Raw genomic sequence first — 23,541 nt, forward strand, 5'->3', positions numbered from 1 at the left:
GTGAAATATTGGCAGATATTGACAATATTCCACCAAATAAATTAGTTTGTAAAATATTGGTAAATTTGCCACTATTCTACTGCCCCTATAAAATGATCCATAACAAGTGTTTGTTTCTTTTCCGATTACGCCCGCACCTAAATTAGAACGCAGCGTTTTAAAATGTATGCCAATAACTAGGGTGTGTTCCCTTTTTTCTTTCTCTGCCTGGAAGAGATAACATTCAGGTATGCAAGTGACAGTTCCTGTCCAGCTGGTACCAAGTAGGACTACAGCCTAGCCCTCACTAATAAGGGATTACAGCCATGGGCCGCACGGTGGCGTAGTGGTTAGCTCTCTCGCCTTGCAGCGCTGGGTCCCTGGTTCGAATCCCAGCCAGGGCACTATCTGCAAAGAGTTTGTATGTTCTCTCAGTGTCTGTGTGGGTTTCCTCCGGGCTCTCTGGTTTCCTCCCACATTCCAAAAACATACGGATAAGTTAATTGGCTCCCCCTAAAATTGGCCCTAGACTACAGTACTTATAATATAGACATATGGCAATAGTAGGGATTAGATTGTGAGCTCCTTTGAGGGACAGTTAGTGACAAGAGATATATATATATATATATATATATATATATATATATATATATATATACACTGTACAGAGCTGCGTAATATGTCGGCGCTATATAAATACTAAATAATAATAATAAAACTCTTTCCTCTCAGAGAACTGCTTCTGAGAGCCGGGAAGAGATAAAAAGGATCAATAGTTCATAGATTTTAGCTCTGGCATACTTCAAAGACTGTGTCTTTGTACAGAGAAGATTTGATACTGATACTGCTGGATTTCATGTATGGTTGCACTAACTCACTGGCTCCAGCCTGCTGATCACCTGACACCTAACGGATAAACAGTAACCAGCACAACTGTCATCTTCGTGTTTACTATTTACCTGCATCAGTGTTTTACTTCAGCTTACATCTGGAAATATGCATGAAGAAGGGGACTAGATCCCAGAAAGCTTGCATCATTTAACTCTATCAGTTAGCCATTAAAAGGTATTATTTTTGGCGCTAATCTACTTTAGGGGACCCACCGCAAATCCCCATAGACACTTTCAGCTGGGCTGCAAAACGGAACAAATAGCTTCCGTTTGCTTGTTTAAACCCCTTATATCCCCGGTTAGCTACGCATGTCCTCTAACGAATTTTGCGGGTTTCGGTAAAAAAATAGTTTGAACTGACTGTGTAGGAGCCGCGGAACGGCCGCAATTTCGGGTCCATCGGCCATCTTGGTTCTGCTCTGCAGGTCGTTTCTTCCTCCTCATTGGAGGGATTGTTAGGTGGGGGCGTGCCAGCTAACAAACCCTCCAATGAGGAGGAAGAAAGAGACCTGCACAGCAGAATGAAGATGGCCGACGGAACCGAGATTTAGGCCGTTCGGTGGCTCCTACACGGCCAATTTAAACTTTCTGTTACCGAAAACCTCCCAATTCGTTACAGGGCATGCTTACCTATCCATGGGTATATGGCTTGTGGGGGTTTAAACAAGCAAACGGAAGCCATTTGTTCCGTTTTGCAGCCCAGCTGAAAGTGTCTATGGGGATTTGCGGTGGGGCCCCTAAAGTAGACTAGCGCCTTATTTTTTACAAAACGTTTTTTTTCTACCTATATAATTTGTTTGGCTAACACAGTACAGAAACTTTTTTGCTACAGAGAAGATGAAACATTAAAAACTGAAAATGATTTTAATCCCATCGTTTTACTTTAAACATAAAATAAAACTGTGGGATAACTCAAAAAGTCAATTTTAGGAGTAGGAGGATAGATACAATAGTTTATTTTATCAGTTAGTTTTTTCCTTAATATTCCTTTAAGTGTATAACTGGGCACAAAAATAGGTCATTATCGCTTTCCAAGTGGCCTGGATAATACTCAATAACCTATTACTTTTGTTAGAAATGGTTTTACTACATTCTGACATTTTTGGCCCAACTTCCCCTCCTACACCTAACACCCCCTCCCCTCCACCTATGCCTAACACTAACTTCCACCCCACATATTCCTAACACTTGCCTTCCCACCTATGATTAATACTATCCCTCCTCTCTACCTATGCCTATCACCTCCCCCCCTTTTTTTCGCTTACCTAAGCCAACATTGCTCTCCCCCCCATCTATGCCTAACACTAACCCCCCACCTATGCCTAACACTGACCTTCCCCCTACCTATGCTAACACTAACCTCCCCTCTCCCTACACCTAACACTAACTCCCTACCTATGCCTAACACTAACCTTCCCCCTACCTTTGACTAACACTAACCTCCCCTTTCACCTACTCCTAACACTAAGCCCCCACCTATGCCTAACACTAACCCCCCCTACTTATGCCTAACACTAACCTTTCCTGCTACCATGCCTAATATCTACAGTATCTCTTCCCTATGTAGGCCTAACACTAACCCCCCACCTACACCAATGCCTAACTGCAGTAGCCTGTTTTTTAGGCCAAACGTGTGAGTATATGCATTTGGGAAGGGGGGATTATCTGTGGTTGAGCTTCTCCATGGTGATATACGGTACTTACCTCTCTCTAATAATCACCATGAAAGTATTTGCCAGTGGTTGCGGTTATTGTTCTCTTTGTTATCATAAGCGCTCCATTAGATTTAATCTTTCTTTACAAGCTGGCTGACATTTGCTTTTTGCCTCCTGTGAATTGTTTTATATCTGAAGACTTGATCCGCATTATCATGAAGGGTATCGTCATTGTCTTCCGCTGTGCCCTCCTCACAGTGATGAATGAAGACGCAGGACTCGGATTGTCCTGCATCTCGGTGACATTCTCATGACGGGAACGAGAATTAGTACATCTGACCTTTCATTACGGCAGAAGATAATAGACTCCCCGAGCTGGAGGAACCTCCAATAAAAGCCCTGTACAAATGTCGCACAACCTAATTAACAGGTCGAAGGCCCAGCGGATGTTCACATGAAAACTGGACGCGGGAACAAACAGTCGTAGGTTTCCAAAATTCAGAAATGAAAATGAAGCCACTAGGGTCGGATTTACCATAAATGGAACCCGAGGTGAGAGCGATATGCAGACTGCCATCTTTATTACCTTTGAAGAAATACTAGTTGCCTGGCAGTCCTCCGGATACTGTGTTTCTAATATGTTTAACCATAGCCTCTGAATAAGCATGCAGCAGATCATGTACTCTGACTCGGCTGACTCAGGTTTTACTGGATTAGCCATATGCTTGTTACTTGTTGTTGGGGGGCATTTTGTAGTTGCTGGGCTGTTGTCTAGTTGCTGTGGTCTACAGGCCATGCAACTGCTGTAGTGTCTTCAAACAAGATCGGTGGCCTTAAAGAGACTCTGTAACATGAAAAAGATCCCCTGGGGGGTACTCACCTCGGGTGGGGGAAGCCTCCGGATCCTAATGAGGCTTCCCACGCCGTCCTCCGTCCCACGGGGGTCTCGCTGCAGCCCTCCGAACAGCCGGCGACAGACCCGACTGTCAGTTGAATATTTACCTTTGCTGGCTCCAGCGGGGCGCTGTGGCTGCTCACGGCTCTGAACTACACGGAAATACCCGATCTCCGTCGGGTCCGCTCTACTGCGCAGGCACCGGAAACTTGCGCCTGCGCGGTAGAGCAGACCCGACGGCGATCGGGTATTTCCGCCTACTTCGGAGCTGACAGCCGTCAGAGCGCCTGCGCAGGAGCCGGGAAGGTAAATATTGACGTCATCTTTCTCGGAGGGCTGCAGCGAGACCCCTGAGGGACGGAGGACGGCGTGGGAAGCCTCATTAGGATCCAGAGGCTTCCCCCACCCGAGGTGAGTACCCCCCAGGGGATCTTTTGACGTTACAGATCCTCTTTAATATGGCTGTCATGCTTCTTATTCATAAGTTTTACTTAGAGTATAAGTTAGTTATTTATATGTATTCGGGAAATTCACATGCACTTACCATGTTTTAGTCATGAGTAACTCATTTGCAAAGTGTTTTGTTATTGTTGCAGTTACACTTCTGGATCGGGGCGAGGTGACAACTTGCCTATACCCAAAAACGGGGCACCTTCAACCAACCAATCAGCAGACGCCCTCCTGATTAGTGTTGGGCGAACACCTGGATGTTCGGGTTCGGGAAAGTTCGCCGAACATGACCGCGATGTTCGGCATGTTCGGGCCGAACCCCGAACTCCCCGAACATCCCGCTTTTGGGGGCCCTAAGGGGTCACAGGCATAAGGGGGGAGCATGCCCCGATCGCGGGGGGGGGTCGGAAATTCCCCCCACCCCCTCCGCTAGCGCTCCCCCCTCTGCCCGCTTCCCCATACAAAAGTTTAAGGAAAGTACCGGTGGTAGTGGATGGCCTGGCAGTGGCACTGTGGAGTGAGGAGGAGGAGTCCGGAGAGTGACGCGTTGAGGGAGGCCGGGCAGCGGGCGGTTCAGCGGTAGTACCCTTGTGGTACTTCCGCCCTTTCTCTGACCTCACGCCTGCTGCCCGGCCTCCCTCAACGCGTCACTCTCCGGACTCCTCCTCCTCACTCCACAGTGCCACTGCCAGGCCATCCACTACCACCGGTACTTTCCTTAAACTTTTGTATGGGGAAGCGGGCAGAGAGGGGAGCGCTAGCGGAGGGGGTGGGGGGAATTTCCGACCCCCCCCGCGATCGGGGCATGCTCCCCCCTTATGCCTGCGACCCCATAGGGGCCCTGTTCGGCCAGGTTCGGCCAGGAATTGAGCCGTTCGGGCGAACGCGAACAGTTTGGCCGAACACCACCAGGTGTTCGGCCGAACTCGAACATCACCCGAACAGGGTGATGTTCTGCAGAACCCGAACAGTGGCGAACACTGTTCCCCCAACACTACTCCTGATCTGCTGCCCTCACACATCCCTGTCACATAGATAAACTCAGCCATGTCTCTGAAAGTTCTGGATTTCTGCAGTCTAATTGCCTCTAGCCGTAGATTATTAGTGGAAATGTAAAATAATATATCAGCGTGCCGCTACGATGTCTCTGCAGGGACCGGAAAAGTTTTATGTGATCGCTCTTCACGCAATACTTTATCTATGACAAGGGGTAATTACTTATAGTTCCATGTATAATTTAGCAGAGCATGTGGAAGGAGCGTCGTAGTATTTCCTCTTCAGCTGTCAAACCGAAAGATTAAGTGCCAGCCACAGATCTGAATATACCTTCCAGTGGCTCAGTAAGATTGGTGTCCCGAAGATTGCTTTCTAATGAGTCAAATGAGGCTTTTGCAGCTAAAAATGCCTGGTTTATAATTTGGTCATATGTATGAAACGCGGAACCAATCATATGTGAACACCTGGATATCTAAGCAGGGGACACTGTTTTGTTTTAGCCGCTGTGGCTATGTAATTACTGATCCCTAGACTGTCTCAAGTCCCCGGGTTTAAGTGTAATAACTTATATAAGGCAGCGTCCAATGTCCATAGATAATCGACTCATTGTAAGATCTTGAAGAGGTTTAATCTTGCAGAGTAGATCTTACGGTGACAAATTCCATAGGTCAAAACAAAGTAGCTTTACCAGGTACAGAGAGAGACAGGTACAGCACATGCTTACAGATACTTGTCTGCAGAAATACTGACTATGGGGAGGGGATACATGGGAGGAACAAAACTACAGGAAAGAGAGAGGCACAACCTAGCCACATGCAAATTTAGCGGATTAGCATCATAAACACATGTATGTGGGACATAACACTCCCCGCCTGAAATCTTTAGATTTCACTATTATTATAGCAACATTAGTCTAACGTTAAGTTCATAGCTGGACAAAGTCATCTTCTGAAACCTGGAAAATAAAGCAAACAACAATAAACATAGAAAACAGGTTTGCTTATGGAGGTCTTAGTAGGTTCTCTTGACAGACATAAGAGCGGTTCCACCAAGGATATAATTCCTCAAAGAAGTCCGTTCCTCTAACACAACCATCTTCAAGTCAGAGAGGCCATACTATATCAAAACCTCAGCTGACTCACAATAGTAATCCAAGGGATAAACACTTTCCAGCACTTTCACTTGCCAAATCGCACCTGTTTTTTGCCACACTATAGAAATCGCACAGCATTGCAACATGTGGTTACAGTCAACTGGACAGACTCAGTGGTGGCAGTGTAGAAGCTAGTCATGAGTTAATGCGGCATCCCCAACTTCCTCAGTTGCCTCAGGATCAGAAGAACAACATCTGCTGAGCCTTCTTCTGGACCTTGGAGGTGTTCTCCCCCACTATAGATTGTTGGTAATGGTAGCACCTACTCAGGGCTGGTTCAAGTAACAATTGGGCCCTAGGGCAAAATTAGCCTGGGGGCCCCCCAACTGACACCCCTGACCAAAAAGTGTCATTAGAGGCCCTTTGTTGCAGGCAAATCTCCCTCCTGGGCCCCTGAGCTGGCTGCTGACCCTCCCCCAATCACCTCACAACTTAACAGACTCTGCAGAGTCCCTGGGGAGCAACAGTTAAGATGGAGGAGGGACACCTTGGGGGCCCCTACAGGCTCTGGGGCCCTGGGGCAATTGCCCATTTTTTGCTATGGTAGCTCCAGCCCTTCACCTACTAACCCAAAGTTTCTAGGTACATACAGACCAGCCACCACTGCTAAAAATCTAGTTTGTGAACAGTCACCCTTAGACTTTGCCAAAGGATCCAGAGTGCCAGATCATCTCGGACGAGTACACTGTTCCTCTCTTAACCTCGCCCGTCAAAATCTGCTCCATCATGAGCTACGCTGTTTTGACTATGACTAAGGGCAGATTGTAAGCCCGACACGCGTTAGTCGATCCTGTGATTTTATTGCACTACTTTTTGTCATGTGGATTTTTCAAATAAAGAACGGACGCTTTTTCACTAAGCCAAGTCTGGTCTGCGGATCCTTTCTCTTCTGTATGAGCTACGCCGTTGTTCTTCCTCCCTTCTCCATAGAAACAGAGCCTGTCTCTAGCTTGAAGCCTGGCAACGTGTCTGTACAGCACTCAGCTCTGAACTGTTGCTCCATTGTGTATTTGTCTATGCACTCTCATTAGTTGTTCCTGATTGGTCTGCAGCAGAATTTATATTCGATTTTCGGACAATCTGATCAACTCACATAGGAAAGGGAATATCGGCCAACGTGCAAGAGGACAAAAGGGGCAAATAAAGACAGCAACTGATGTCAGGCAGCAGGACAGGACATACTATATATTGCTTTGCTCGCATGTTGTGTTGCGTAAGGCAGCAGGACAGGGGATACTCATACAGCAAACTGAGGAATGTCTGTGTAGATCAGGCATGGGCAAACAAGGCCCTCCAGCTGTTAAGGAACTACCAGTCCCACAATGCATTTGCCTTTATGAGTCATGACTGTGGCTGTCAGACTCCTGAAATGCATTGTGGGACTTGTAGTTCCTTAACAGATGGATAGCCACGTTTGCCCATGCCTGGTGTAGACTGAATGCAATTTGTAATTATAATGGGCTGCGATTTCAGCATGGCCTCATGAAAAGCCACGCTATCCTTCTGTCTGTGAGCAGAAGTTACACTTTAAAGAGGACCTGAACTCAGAACTTCCTCTCTGCTCTAAAAGATAGGCAACACCATAATAACCTTCAAAGAAAAATATTTATTTGTTACAGCTGATACAAATCCTGCAATAAATCTGCAGTGTGTCTAATTCCTGCTTTTATGGAAGCAGACATAGGGTTAACATCCTGTGTTCACAAATTAGCTGCTCTGCCAAAGCAGACAGTTGACAGCTGAGAGATCAAATTACAGTGGTGACTAGTCACAGATGAGGGGGGATTGGACAAACTAAAGTCTCTAAATACACACGGGGTGCATTTCTCTCTGTTTTTTCCTTCTGTCCTGTGCAAGAGTTCAGGTCCACTCTAAGTACACATTCCGTAATACTTTAAGTCTAATCTTAACCTCTGGCAATAAATTGTGATTAGAAGGAATAAAATGGCGTTCTTCAGAGCGCAGCCCTCATCATAGCGATGTTCTGCCTGTCAGATCATAAAATGACAGCTATCATTCAGACGGGCAGATTTCTCGGGGGACGCACAGAGACATCCCCGTGTTTATCGTATTACACGGGACTTATTTCTTGGTTTCGCGTACGTATAAGTGACCTTGATCGCTGGAAGAACACAGTTATTTTAGGACATCTCATAAATAACACAGAGAACACCAACTGAGCTGTCACATCTTATTCTGCGGCGAAAACGGTTTTGACAAACGGAGTGGTTATTTGCCGACCTCGCATGTCAGAGAAGAAAGGCCGAGGTCTGGCGGAGAGCCGCGGACTATCATAATACAGCTTAACCTAATATTAAGGCTATCTCTCAAAGATTTCAGCAAAGTTTTACTAAAACATGTCTATTGTATGTCTTACTTAATACCAACGTACAGGATGACATCCTCTTCTCATTCTCCTTAGTTGTCTATTCTTTTTCTCGCATATAGGACTGTTCTTGAATTTCTTCCTGTTTCTTAACTCCCTTCTACAACCTATTTGCCACTTACCCACCCTTACCAACCATAAAAAGGAACTTAAAGTGACCCTGTAGCAAATATAAAGTGCAGAGGCACATCTACAGGGGTGCAGGTATGGAACATGCCATGGACGCCTCATACTAACGGCGCTGCTCTGTAGCATCTTTGGTGAATTCCATACAGAGTCTAGTTTTTATTTGAGGGATATTCTGCTACCTGGTTAAAACTTTGGGGTGACAAGCTGCCTGTTATTTGGGGCATATGTATAGGCTGACGTATTGCAATATTCCATTGTTATAGACCTTGCTTCACTTCACCTTGGATACAACCAATTCAACTGAGACTACATGTTAAAATATTTGGAAGATCCCCCTTCCGTGGCAGCAAATTTAAAATGTTTGCCATAGGCGCTATTTTCTCTAGATACGCCTCGGCCTTGGTGGTACTTACCTCGGGAGGGGGAAGCCTCTGGGTCCTAAAGGCGTCCCCTGTATGTATATGTATCCATCCACCCAGCGCATCCCCCCTCCTGCCTCACACCGCTGTGATGGCCGGCGCCATCCAAACTCTGCACACTTCTTCGACCCATAACCCTGTAGGTTGCTTGTGCTTCGTTAAGTGATACCACCCTCTGTGCCCGTCTGGCCACCCCCTGAAGACCCCGATTTTTCCCATAGACTTAGAAGCTAAACTCACCAAACTTGGGTCACAAAGTCATGGGCCTCAACCTGAAAAATTTGGTCACATTTTGGGGATTTCAAAAAGTGGATGTGCAGCCAAGATCAGCCCATTACATTTTACCCATTAACTTCAACTGAACCATTTAAAAATCTTTCATTCTCACAGTATTAAAGCCAGAGTCCCCAAACTTGGTACAGTCTGTCACTGGGTGATTGGGGTTAAAATTGTGGGCAGGTTCTGCAACAACCAATCAAATTTCAGAAATGAATTTTAATTAGGAAAATTTAAACTGCAGCTGTTGAATTGAATTGCACAGTTGAACCAGATTGGATCAATCCCTCCAATCGTATTGTCCTCCCCACCCACCACTCCTGCTCCAAGCCTCTCCGTCGTGGACTCTACACCGCCCGCCCCCCCTCCATAGCAACAAATTGATCCCGGACCCTGCTTACCGATAGACTTAGTTAATGTGTGCCCACTGCCCGGATTTGGTCACATCAGACAGACTCATACTTTGTGCCTCTATATATGGATTGTGAGTTTATCTCTTGCTGCGTTCCAGAAATAAGCGTCTCATTTATGCTGATTATTCCTGACGAGGGAAGTCACATTGCGCAGGAAATGGATTGATGAAGATCACACCTTGTAATGTGTTTGCCTCTCACACCTCTGCAGAGATGCACACGGCTGGGATTCTCATCCTGCTGAGCTCGTCTCACACAGCTGAAGGTACCAAACATGAAAAGCTCCATTTACTGGGGAGCAAACACTCACCTTCCCATTACTTTGTTAAAGAAAATTGCAGACGTGCTGCACAAGCCGTTTTGTAATCGAGCTTTTAAAGCAGTAGGATCAGCCATACTATGCCAGGGAAAAAAACACATATATAACCACTTAACATCTCAGTCGTTTTCAGCTTATGCATCCGAGCAATGTTCACCTCCCATTCATTAGCCTATAACTTTATCACTACTTATCACAATGAACTGATCTATATCTTGTTTTTTCCGCCACCAATTCGGCTTTCTTTGGGGGGTACATTTTGCTAAGAGCCACTTTACTGTAAATGCATTTTAACAGGAAGAATAAGAAAAAAAATGAAAAAATTCATTATTTGTCAGTTTTCGGCCATTATAGTTTTAAAATAATACATGCCTCCATAATTAAAACCCACGTATTGTTATTGTCCATTTGTCACGGTTATTTCACCATTTAAATTATGTCCCTATCACAATGTATGGCGACAATATTTTATTTGGAAATAAAAGAGCATTTTTTCCGTTTTGCATACATCACTATTTACAAGCTTATAAAAAAAAAATAGAGAGAAATATTTCATCTTTACATAGATATTTAAAAAGTTTAGACCCTTAGGTAAATATTTATGTTTTTTTTTTTTTTATAGTAATTTTTTTTGTTTTTTTTTATTAAACATTTTATGTGGGCATTTTTGGGAGGGTGGGATATAAAAGTGTTTTATTTGGGGAAATATTGGTGTATTGTAATGTTTTGGGGAATTTACTTGTAGTTTTACTTTTTGGCCACAAGATGGCAATCTCGATTTTTTTTACATGACGTCACTCTAAGCGTACAATGTACGCTTAGAGAGACACAGCTTCAGAAAGAGCGAAGCTTCCGAGAGAAGCTGTCGTTTTTTCAGCGGGGGAGAGGAATCAATGATCGGGCTCCATAGCCCGATAAATTGATTCCGTGGCTACCGACTCCGCGGCCGGGAGTGCGCGTGCACGCGCGCGATCGGCCGCGGGAGCGCGCCTGTCCTCCTTGACGTTTTTATACGTCAAGGAGGACAAAGTGGTTAATATAAGTAGATAAATACTTGATCTACTTACATAACACATGTATTGTACTGTCCACGTATTGATTTCAGTGAATTTTATATAGTAAATCAAGAGAATTCTGTTCCTGGTGGGAACCATGTCTTTTGCCCACAGTTTAGGCCCTTTACTTTTGTTTCTTTTCTCCTCCAATCGCTGAGTCACCTCAGCCTTGCTTGTAAACACAAGTGAGCAGAGGATCGTGTTTCAGCTAGGCAGGGAAATAAAGGGAAGAGGAGAAATAGATTATAGATAAAAAGAACCCCCAGCATGCAACTGTTTGACACTAACTATTAAAGGGCCAGTGCTCCTAAAGTATGTGATAACTCCAAACCATAACAGCAGAAAAAGTTTTGAATGCAGGTTTAGCATCTTTATCACTTAAAGCTAATAGGAACCGAAAAAAAAAAAAAAGTCAGATACTCACCTAAGGAGAGGGAGGCTCTGGGTCTCAGAGCCTTCCCTCTCCTCTCCCAGTCCCCGCTGTTGCACTGGCTCCCCCGTAGCGGTATTCGACTGTTTCGGTCAAATAACGCTGTTCCCCTGCCGAAGGGAGGCTTCGGAAATGCTTAGGGAGCCCAAGTGCTCCCGAAGACGGGCCGCTCTACACTGCGCACGTGCGAGCGCCCTCTATGCCGCACTCGCACGTGTGCAGTATGGAGCCGCCTGTCTTCAGGAGGACTCGGCTCCCGAAGACTTCCGAAGTCCCCGCGGCGGGGGAATTGAACGGGGGAGCCAGCGCAGCACTGAGGGCACCCGGAGAGGGGAGGCTCATTAGGACCCGAGCCTTCCCTCTCCTTAGGTGAGTATCTGACTTTTGTTTAGTTACATATGGATTCCCATTAGCTTTAATACACTCAGACCAGTTGCTGTTGAAATTTGATCTCGCTTTAAAGGATACCCAAAGTGACCTGTGACATGATGAGATAGACATGTGTGTCGAGCACACAGATAACTGTGCTGTGTTCCTTTTTTTCTTTCTCTGCCTGAAAGAGTTAAACATCAGGTATGCAAGTGACAGTTTCTGTTAAGGTCGGGACTGTGTCAGACTGGGTCAGACTATAGCATATTCCTCCCTAATAAGTAATTACAGCCATAAAACACTCTCCTGTCAGTAAATGACTTCTGAGAGCAGTAAAGAGAAAAAAAATGGTCAATAATTCATAGATTTGAGCTCTGGCATACTTTAATGAAGGGGTCATTGAGCAGAGACAATAAAACAGTAATAACTTAAAAACTAGATTTAAATATAAAATAAAACTGTGGGATATCTAAAAAAAAAAAAGTCATTTTCAGGAGAAGGAGGATAGATACAACAGTTTTTCTTGTCAGTTTATTTTCACCTCAGATGTCCTTTAAAGCATGATCTTTACCTGTCAATTTGAAGCTCACTATAAAGCTAGTAGGCTGCACAGCTACACGGAGTAGAGGACCCGTCCCACTGGATTTAGGTAAAGTATACCCTCTGCTGCAGCTCCCACTGCTCTGAATGATCGCGTAGGGGGTCCCCACCAAGGGGTGTCCTGGACGCCCGTAAAAGGGGGAAGTCTTCGGAATTTTGCAGGGGGACCCAGGCTGTTTAAGTTCCACCCCTGGGCAGTATAGTGCTAGCGGTGTACCTCTCTCTACTAGTGGTGCATCAGTTTGATCTCATACTCTCTAGATCAGGGCTTTTCAACCTGTGGTACGCGTACCACCAGTGGTACTTTGCTTTTGGCCAGGTGGTACACTCCAAGTTTGTCTGCCACTTAATTGCCTGCCTGCTGCTTGTCCTGGTCCTTTCCCGCCTCCACAAAGTGTGGCTATCCCTTGCTCGCTCCTCACTGTGCTGCCCTGTGGCATAATTCAGACCTCAGATCAGCAGTGAGGAGATAGCCAAGCGAATGGTGCACAGTGACAGCGGGTATACTTCAAATACAGGAAGTAACATCACTGCTTAGTTCCTGTAATTGATGTATACGTGGCGTCACTGCACCATTCGCTTGGCTATCTCTTAACTGCGGCCGGGTTACTACTGATCTGAGGTCTGAACTAGTGGTGCTCAAATACCCCTTTTCAAAATTCGAGTTAGGTCGAATTCGAATAGTAAATTATTCAAGATCAGTCGAATATTCGAGTCGAATAATTTTTACTATTCGATTCGACCTCGGAATTCGAGCTCACTATTCGAGTCGGTATTCGAGCTCATTATTCGAGCTGACTATTCGAAATGGCCTTAAATAGCTTCCAACACTTGTTTTGAGGGTGAATGATGCAAGAAACCTCTTTTTTTTCCAAGTAACAACAGCAAGTGATTATGTGGGGATGTTCCTTTAAAAAAAAAAGTTGAAAAGAGAAGTTGTGTCCAGAAATTTGTTCAGTAATGTATATACTTCTTCTTCTTCTTCTTTATCTTCTATATCTTCTTCTTCTTCTTCTATATCTTCTTCTTCTATATCTTCTTCTTTTATATTGTCTTCTTCTTCTTCTTCTTCATCTTCTTCATCATCATCTTCTTCTTCTTCATCTTCTTTTTCTTCATCTTCTTCATCTTCTTCTTCATCTTCTTCTTCATCTTCTTCATCTTCTTCATCTTCTTCTTCATCTTCTTCTTCATCTTCTTCTTCATCATCTTCTTCTTCTTCATCTTCTTCATCTTCTTCATCTTCATCTTCTTCTTCGTCATCTTCTTCATCTTCTTCATCTTCATCTTCTTCATCTTCTTCATCTTCTTCTTCATCTTCTTCTTCATCATCTTCTTCTTCTTCTTCATCTTCTTCATCTTCATCTTCTTCATCTTCTTCATCTTCTTCATCTTCTTCATCTTCATCATCTTCATCATCTTCTTCTTCATCTTCATCTTCTTCTTCATCTTCTTCTTCATCTTCTTCTTCTTCATCTTCTTCTTCTTCTTCATCTTCTTCTTCATCTTCTTCTTCATCTTCATCTTCATCTTCTTCATCTTCTTCTATATCGTCTTCTTCTTCACTTATTTCTCTTTTCAAATTTTTTTTTTTAAAGAAATGCAGCTATTTTTGAGCGTAACAAATAGCTGGTGGCGCACGCATGTTGGAAGTGCCATTGTATGTGCTCCATGGCAGTGGAAACACACAGACAGCAGGAGGTAAATTCAGCAGCAGGAGGAGGAGGATGAGTGTGTGGCAGCAGGCAGTCAATGAGGCAGGCAGCGTGACATAATAGCCCTGGTACCTAGCGGTGATACCAGGGCTGTAAATAAACACAGCAGGCAGGAGGTCCCAGACAGCGGTCGTGCAGCCCACATTGTGTCCAATACACAACTGGGACAACACAGTTTTCAACCCGGGCACCTCAGAAAAATTAAACCTTTTTTTTTTTTTATGGTTTTGTAGTTTTGTTTTTACAACAAATTACACAGACAGATATAGCTATTTTTTGACGTAATAGCTGGTGGCAGAGTGGCAGCAGAAGGTAAATCTGTGTACCCTGGCGTTGGGAAACACAGACAGACAGACAGCAGCAGCAGCAGCAGGAGGAATGGAGGAGTAATGTGAGCAGCTATTGTTTGACGTAATAGCTGGTGGCAGAGTGGCAGCAGAAGCTAATTCTGTGTACCCTGGCAGTGGGAAACACAGACCGACAGCAGCAGCAGCAGCAGGAGGAATGGAGGAGTAATGTGAGCAGCTATTGTTTGAAGTAATAGCTGGTGGCAGTGTGGCAGCAGAAGGTAATTCTGTGTACCCTGGCAGTGGGAAACACAGACAGAAAGCAGCAGCAGGAGGAATGGAGGAGTAGTGTGAGTGTGGCAGCAGGCAGGCAGCGTGACATAATAGCCCTGGTACCTAGCGGTGATACCAGGGCTGTAAATAAACACAGCAGGCAGGAGGTCCCAGACAGCGGTCGTGCAGCCCACATTGTGTCCAATACACAACTGGGACAACACAGTTTTCAACCCGGGCACCTCAGAAAAATTAAACCTTTTTTTTTTTTTAATGGTTTTTTGGTTTTGTTTGTAAAACAAATTACACAGATATATAGCTATTGTTTGACGTAATAGCTGGTGGCAGAGTGGCAGCAGAAGGTAAATCTGTGTACCCTGGCAGTGGGAAACACAGACAGACAGCAGAAGGGCAGTACACAGCAGCCCACTGTAGGTGTAAAATGTGTGGCTGCAGGCGACGTAATAGTCAAAGTGAACCAGGCTGGCTTAGTGAGCAGGAGCCAGGAGGTGGTAAAGGGTGGTAAGGCACATTAACGATGGTTCTTAGCCAGTTCATGTCCCCCTCTCGCCGACAACAGGGGCCAGGAACTCGCCTTCCACCCACGCCTGGTTCATCTTGAGAAACGTCAGTCTGTCCACAGACTTGTGAGACAGACGTGAGCGTTTCTCGGTGACCACACCACCAGCTGCACTGAAGCAGCGCTCGGACAGCACGCTGGAAGGGGGGCAGGACAGCACTTCCAGGGCGTACTGCGCCAGCTCGCTCCAGATCTCCAGGCGCTTGACCCAATACTCCATGGGATCAACAGGGGCATCGCTGTCAAGCCCGCTGTAGGACCCCATGTAGTCAGCCACCATGCGGGTCAGGCGCTGGCTGTGACCGGTGGAGGATGCTGCTGCATGCACCTCCTCTCTAGTCACTGCTGCCGGAGCCTCTACAGTCCTGTAGAGCTCGTGGCTGAGAGACAGCAGGTCTGTGGGGCGCTTGCTGCTGGATGCAGGCACCTGCTGCTGCCTCTGTGCTGGCTGCTGGACAGTGGGGGTGGAAGGCTGGGGGAAGGCTTCCTCCAAGCGCTCAACAAGGGCCTGCTGCAAGCTCCTTATTTGTTGCGCTGGGTCTCCTCCTGCAGGCGGCAGGAACTGGCTCAACTTCCCCTTGAGGCGTGGGTCCAACATCATGCTGATCCAGATGTCCTCCCTCTGCTTCATCTGGATCACCCTGGGGTCTCTGCACAGGCACGTCAGCATGTGCGCTGCCATTGGGAAGAGGCGGGCCACGTCTGCTGGCACATCGACGGCAGTGCTGCTGTCCTCATCCTCCTCCTCTGCCTCGTCAGCCTCATCCTCTCTCCACCCCCGCACCAACTCAGCTGCACTGTGCTGATCCCCCTCATCAGCAGCAAGGTCAGGGACCTCCACCAAGTCCTCCTCCTCCTCCCCCTCAGAGGTGGACTGTGCAGCTGCTTGCCGCTCCTGCTGGTCCAAGGCTGCCGCTCCCTGTTCCAGCAAAGCATCGAGGGCCCTGTTCAGCAGACAAACCAGGGGCACCCACTCGCAGACCATAGCATGGTCCCTGCTCACCATGTTAGTGGCCTGCAGAAAGGGAGCCAGCACTAAGCACACCTGCTGCATGTGCCTCCAGTCATCATCGGGGACGATGGACGGGATGTTGCTGGTCTTGTCCCTTCTCTGAGCGGCGGAAACAGTGGCCAGGGCAAGGTACTGTTTGACAGCGCGCTTCTGTTCAACCAGACGCTCCAACATCGCCAGGGTGGAGTTCCAGCGAGTCGGAACGTCAAGGATCAGCCGATGGCGTGGCAGATCCAGCTCCTTTTGCACGTCTTCCAGGCTCGCACAGGCTGCAGCCGAGCGCCGGAAGTGACGCACAACGTTCCTTGCCGTTTCCAGCAGTTCGCCCATCCCCTGGTAGGTGCGCAAGAACTTCTGCACCACCAGGTTCAGCACGTGGGCAAGACAGGGGATGTGGGTCAGGTTTCCCCTGTCTATTGCGGCAACCAGATTGGCCCCATTGTCGGCCACCACCTCTCCGACTCTGAGGCCTCTGGGGGTCAGCCAAATCCTCTCCTGCTCCTGGAGTTTGGCCAACACATGGGTTGCCGTCAGCTTGGTCTTCCCAAGGCTGACCAAGTGCAGCAGCGCTTGGCAGTGGTGGGCCTTCACGCTGCTGCTGAGGTGGGGGGTTTGGCCAGGTGTGCCGGAGGATGGCAGAGGATCGGAGGAACCTGCTGCAGTTCCCCTGACCCTGCGGGGTGGCACCACCCACTGTGTTGCTGCTGCTGCTGTGCCCGCTGCTGCTCTCCCATCCTCACCCCCTTCCACCAAGCTGACCCAGTGGACAGTGAAGGACAGGTAGCGGCCTGTCCCGAAGCGGCTGCTCCAGGAGTCCATGGTGACGTGGACCCTTTCACCAACCGCGTGCTCCAGCCCTCGCTCCACATTGGCCATCACAAAGCGGTGCAGTGCAGGAATGGCCTTGCGGGAGAAAAAGTGTCTGCTGGGGAGCTGCCAGTCTGGGGCTGCGCAAGCAAGCAGCGCACGAATGTCGCTCCCCTCCTGCACGAGCGTGTACGGCAGGAGTTGGGAGCACATGGCCCGTGCCAGCAAGCCGTTCAGCTGCCGCATGCGACGGCTGCTGGGAGGCAGAGCCCTAACCACCCCCTGGAAGGACTCGCTCAAAAGGCTCTGGCGTGGCCTTTTGCTGGCACGGGAATCAGCAGACACAGCGGAGGAGGCCACTGAGGACTGGCTGCCAGAACAGGCCTCAGTGTCGGCGGCAGGAGTTGCAGAGGGGGGAGGAGCAGTGCGTTTCCGCACTCCTGCTGGTGCTGCTGGAGGAGCAGGAGGGCGGGTGGCTGCTGTTGCTGCTGCTGCTGAAGGCTGTGCAGTGATGGGTGTGGTGCCACTGCCAGCACCAGATGCCTTCAGCCTCTGGAACTCCTGATGCTGGTGGAAATGTTTCGCAGCAAGGTGGTTGATGAGCGAGCTGGTGCAGAACTTTAAGGGGTCTGCACCTCTGCTCAACTTCCGCTGACAGTGATTGCAAGTGGCGTACTTGCTGTACACTGTGGGCATGGTGAAAAAGCGCCAGATTGGTGACAGAAACATCCCCCTACGGCATGGAAGCGCTGCTGCCTGTCTCCCTGTGGTGGTTGGGGGGGGGGCTTGGGTGCGGCTGGTGGTGGTACTGGCAGATGCCGCTGCTGCTGCTGCTGAGCCTGAGACACCAGCAGGCTGTGGGACCTGCCTACTGCTGCTGCCAATGCTTGCAATGATGCGCCTCCTTGCAAGGCCCACAAGAGCATCCTCCTCCTCCTCCTCCTCAGAGCTGCTGAGGACGACATCCCCTGGAGGTGGTGGCACCCAGTCTCTGTCTGTCACCGGGTCATCATCATCCTCCCCCTCCTGAAACATGTCCTGCTGGGATGAGGACCCCCCAAACTCCTCTCCTGATGCATGGATGGGCTGCTTGACTGTCGCCACAGTCTTGCTGTCCAATCCCTCATCCCCCAAAGTGCCCATCAGCATCTCCTCCTCAAAATCGCCAACAACAGCAGACAATTGACTCATGATGCCTGGGGTCAAAAGACTGCTGAATGACAGGTCGCCAACTGACGGTGAACTGGCCTCCTCCCCAGGCCCTGCTGGGCGGCTGCTGCGAACAGGGGTGGTGGTGAGGGTGGAGGCCTCGGATGCAGAGCTGATGGCGGGCTGCTCATCCTCCGTCATCAGTTGCACCACAGTGTCTGCATGCTTTTCCTCAATGGGACGTTTCCGACCCGGCTGGAGGAAAATCGGAGCAGGTGCTACACGCTGCTGCTGCTGTGTCTCTGCAGCGTGAGTTGCAGATGCTCCTGCTGGGCGGCGCCCAAGGCGTCCACGGCCAGTGGCTATGGGAGGAATGTTAGCCACTGACGCTGCTGCTGCTGCTGCGGAACTGTGCATGGTGGCGCGCCCGCGGCTTGCCACAATGCTGCTCCCTCTCCTCCTGATTCCCTTGCTGCCCTTCCCCTTGCCCAAACCGCGCTGGCTGCCACTTCCAGACATCTTCGATGTTTTGGGCGTATAGACAAAAGTTTTTTAAAAGGGCGGGTGAAAAGTGGGGTACTTTAATGGAGTGGGTTGGTGGGTGAGGTGACTGAGTGAGTGTCCCTAGTACAGTAAGTAAGTAGTAACAGTCAGGAAGTACAACTAGCAGTTACAATAATCAGTAGTAATCACAAGTAAATTTAGTGTGTGTACACTACAGACAGTGAGTGCACGCACGCGCAAACACGCGCAGGAGCTAGCCTATGAACAGTGACTGAGTGAGTGTCCCTAGTACAGTAAGTAAGTAAGTAGTAACAGTCAGTAAGTACAACTAACTAATTACAATAAGCAATCAGTTATCAGAAGGAAATAGAGTGTGTGTAGTGTGTGTACACAGACAGTGAGTGCACACACGCAGGAGCTAGTAGCCTATGAACAGTGACTGAGTGTCCTAGACTCCTAGTACAGTAAGAGTAAGTAGTAACAGTAAGTACAACTAACTAATTACAATAAGCAATCAGTTATCAGAAGGAAATAGAGTGTGTGTAGTGTGTGTACACAGACAGTGAGTGCACACACGCAGGAGCTAGTAGCCTATGAACAGTGACTGAGTGTCCTAGACTCCTAGTACAGTAAGAGTAAGTAGTAACAGTAAGTACAACTAACTAATTACAATAAGCAATCAGTTATCAGAAGGAAATAGAGTGTGTGTAGTGTGTACACAGACAGTGAGTGCACACACGCAGGAGCTAGTAGCCTATGAACAGTGACTGAGTGTCCTAGACTCCTAGTACAGTAAGTAGTAACAGTGAGTACAACTAACTAATTACAATATTCAATTACAATAATCAATCAGTTATCAGAAGGAAATAGAGTGTGTGTAGTGTGTACACAGAAAGTGAGTGCACACACGCAGGAGCAGCTAGTAGCCTATGAACAGTGACAGTGAGTGTCCTAGTACAGTTACAGTATATAACTACAATACTAATACAATCAGTAGTAAAGGACAGCAGAAATACTGGTATAGAATAGAGAGAAATAAACAGAGGACAGGAGGACAGCTGCCCACACAGGCAAGGCCCTGAGGCCTAAAGCTGTAAGCCTGCAGCAGCTGGCCTGTCTCTATGTAACACAAAAGCTACTAACTAAAATACAATGTCTAACTAACTAACAACAATATAGGTGTGTATAGGAGGTGTATGTGAGCAAAAACGCTAGGTAAATGACCACAATAAAGCTCTTGCTAAGCCAAAGCACAAAGGAGCAACTCTCTCTCTATGCAAGTCTCAGGCAAGGACGGAGAAACGTAACATGGCGGCCGCTATTTATAGGGTAGGGGCTGGCCAGGGTCCCCCTCTGTGATTGGCTGCCGTCAGAGGGCCTGGGAGCCCTCTGATTGGCTCTAAGGACATCAATCTGGGCTATGACGCTATTCGAGCTCGGTACCGAGCTCGAATAGCGCCGTTTGCTCGAATAGCTCGAATAGTGAATGGGCTATTCGAGTGTACGCGAATAGCCCATTCGAATAGCTACAGCTATTCGGAGCTCGAATACCGAGCTCGAATAGCTGGAAAAGAGCTCGAATATTCGAGCTACTCGAATATTCGAGCTCTGCTGAGCACCACTGGTCTGAACTATTCAGCAGGGCAGCACAGTGAGGAGGGAGTGAGACGGAACTGAATATTGTGGCTGATCACTCCCCAGCTCTCTGGTGGTGGGAAGGAGGCTACCTATTCTGAAGCAGGGGAGGGAGGAACTGGAAAGGCTACCTATATTGGCAATCTGTAGGCTAGAAATCTAATTTTAATCCTAATGCCTAGTGATATCTGATATTCCCCTCCCATATGCCCCCCTTTTCTTACCTGTGTACATGTAAGAAGAAAGTGCTCCTGGGTGGTACTTACCTCTGGATCTTAAATAGGCTTCCCCATTTTCCCTCAGTAGAGGGAATCCAGTGCTGCCCCCTCCCCCCCCCCGAAGATCTCCTTGTTGACGTCAGAGCATGCGCAGCAGCGGCTGTCTGCTTGGGCTCCAGCGGTAACAGCGTGGGCAGCACGGTGGCGTAGTGGTTAGCTCTCTCGCCTTGCAGCGCTGGGTCCCTGGTTCGAATCCTGGCCAGGGCACTATCTGCAAAGAGTTTGTATGTTCTCTCTGTGTCTGCGTGGGTTTCCCCCGGGCACTCCGGTTTCCTCCCACATTCAAAAAACAAACAAACATACAGATAAGTTAATTGGCTCCCCCTAAAATTGGCCCTAGACTACAGTACTTACACTACATAATATAGACAGTAGACACATGGCAATGGTAGGGATTAGATTGTGAGCTCCTTTGAGGGACAGTTAGTGACAAGATATATATATATATATACACTGTACAGCGCTGCGTAATATGTCGGCGCTATATAAATACTAAATAATAATAATAATAATAACAGCCAAGCCTGATTGGATCAGATCTACTGCGCAGGCGCAGTGGTGGTACTTGACATTCTTCAGGCGATAAAAGTGGTATAATTAGTGAAAAGGCTTGATAAAAATTAAAGAGAGTTGGCTCTTGGGTGCATGAAAAATTACAAAGAGTTTTATTATGAAATAACACAAAACTACCACATATACAAAAACTATAGATCTAGAAAAGAGGTCTAAAACTAATAAATAAATCCCTCCGGAGAGTAGCTTCCTGGTGAGAATTGATGAGGCTGCAGTCCTCAAAACAACCCCCCCCCCCCCCAAAAAAAAAGTAAGGGGAAAAAGGAGTCCAGCTTCCAGATAGACAGGCCAGATCCAATACAGTAATGACCAGGATGGTATATATAGCGAGTTCCAGACCCACAGATGAGAATGATATCATCCAATTATTGCACAGCCTTGTATATGAAAAATGCAGCTCTAGGATGTTAGTAAGCCAAGCATTGATGATCCTTAAAATCCTGGTTAGTAGGGTGTAGACACAAGCACATATATGTCCTAAAGTTCCCCCAATCGCAGGGAACACATCAACAGGTGTGAATTTGATGTACAATCAGCCATGCACATACTGAGTGTGAAGCGTGGCAAAGAAGTTGAATCACAGTTGAATCACAGAATATATATCAATGGCAGTTCATGCATATGTCAGCAAACCAAGATAGGTGCAGTGTGGACATAATACATAGGGGTCCAGGGTCTCCCCCAATCGCAGGGAAGCAAAAGCAGATGATATGATGTGCAATAAGCCAAGCAGATGTTTAATGCAAAGCATGAAGGATGGATGAATGCATGGTGGATCAATGCCAGTTCAAGCATAAGTCAGCAGTCCATAGTTACCATCCTAGTGTCCAGATGATGATACTGCATTGAGGCCTAGCGGCTCCTGAGAATATACTCCGGAGAGGATTGAAGGCTGATTAGAGGCTGTCAGGGGGCCTGACATGTTTCGCCGCCTCTCGCGGCTTTTTCAAAGGCGGACAGCCGTACATACAACCATACACACCATAATGGCATCTATATCTGCCGCCGCGTGTGTCAAAGGCCCGCCCAACCCCGCCCACGCACCCGCCCACGTCCACCAATGAGCAAAGGGACGCACCGAGTGACGCCACGTCGCAAGGCACGCCCCCCAGCGCAGAGCGAGGACGCGCAGGACCAACCTTTTTCCCCTTACTTTTTTTGGGGGGGAATTGTTTTGAGGACTGCAGCCTCATCAATTCTCACCAGGAAGCTACTCTCCGGAGGGATTTATTTATTAGTTTTAGACCTCTTTTCTAGATCTATAGTTTTTGTATATGTGGTAGTTTTGTGTTATTTCATAATAAAGTTCTTTGTAATTTTTCATGCACCCAAGAGCCAACTCTCTTTAATTTTTATCAAGCATTTTCATTTTGTTGGCAGGAGGCATGAGATTTGATATTACTATTCATTGTGGATTATATTGATTATCTAATTAATTGCCTTGACCATCCCTCTCCCAAAAACTTTTGAGCTATTTTATGTAATATATTTGGGGCTTTAGCCCCCCCCTTTTTGGGAGGCGGTTGGGATCAAGATATATGTTGTGGAGTCAGGGCGAATTTTTTGGAGGGGCAATTTTCTCTTTTTTTACTTTTGAATTTGTCCTGTCATGTTGCAGTGGGAAGAAATTGTGCGACAGGTGGGAGACGACTGTGCCCGTGACAGGGGTGCAAGGAATGCTGAACAGCTGATTAATTCCAGTTTTAGAAAGTTAGAGAAATTATATGAACAGAAAAGTAGAATTTGGTGGAATATTAAGTTTAATGAAAATTATCTAACAGAAAGAAAAGCTCCTTTATGGTTGCGGGTGCAGATTTTCCCATTCAAGAAAACCTTATCTGACAGTTTTAAACAGAGGTGGGAGGAGAATTTTGAAAATTGTTCCAGAGTGATGCTCGAGCTGATGCAGGAATTGGAAAAGGTGGATTTGCTGGAGATAGATCAAAAGATTACAGACATATTGGAGTCTCTGTCTGAGGTTCAAGATCACCCTTTGTTTGTGACCAGAAATAGTAAACTGAAATCTCATATTGAGAAATATAATAAGGAACTGGTCACCAGGAAAGACAATAAATTTGAACGGGACAAAACAGCCTATAAATTAGGCTATGCCTATAGGTGGGGTAAATTACCACCAAAGGGTAAGAAACCGTTAATTCCCAAAAACCATCCGAAAAATCCACCACATAATCCACCTGCTGAGGCTGGAGCTGATCCTGAAACGAGAGGGGAGTCTGATTCATCTGTGGGTGGGGGGAGTGAAGCCTCAGTGTCCTCCAGTGGACAGAGCTCACAAGCCCCCAAGAGACCTTTG

At 47.2% G+C, this 23,541-nt stretch overlaps 1 long non-coding RNA gene across 1 annotated transcript in view; it reads left to right on the forward strand.

Annotated features, from left to right (window-relative positions):
• The first annotated feature begins 859 nt into the window (after positions 1–859).
• LOC137571016 (uncharacterized) overlaps positions 860–23,541 on the forward strand; it is a 70,170-nt gene continuing 47,488 nt past the window's right edge. The window contains exons 1-2 of the long non-coding RNA XR_011031283.1: positions 860–1,044; positions 2,723–3,076. This is a non-coding gene — a long non-coding RNA (uncharacterized lncRNA). The remainder of the gene's footprint in view (positions 1,045–2,722; positions 3,077–23,541) is intronic.

Source organism: Hyperolius riggenbachi, chromosome 4, assembly GCF_040937935.1.
Source record: "Hyperolius riggenbachi isolate aHypRig1 chromosome 4, aHypRig1.pri, whole genome shotgun sequence".
In the NCBI taxonomy this organism is placed as follows: domain Eukaryota; kingdom Metazoa; phylum Chordata; class Amphibia; order Anura; family Hyperoliidae; genus Hyperolius; species Hyperolius riggenbachi.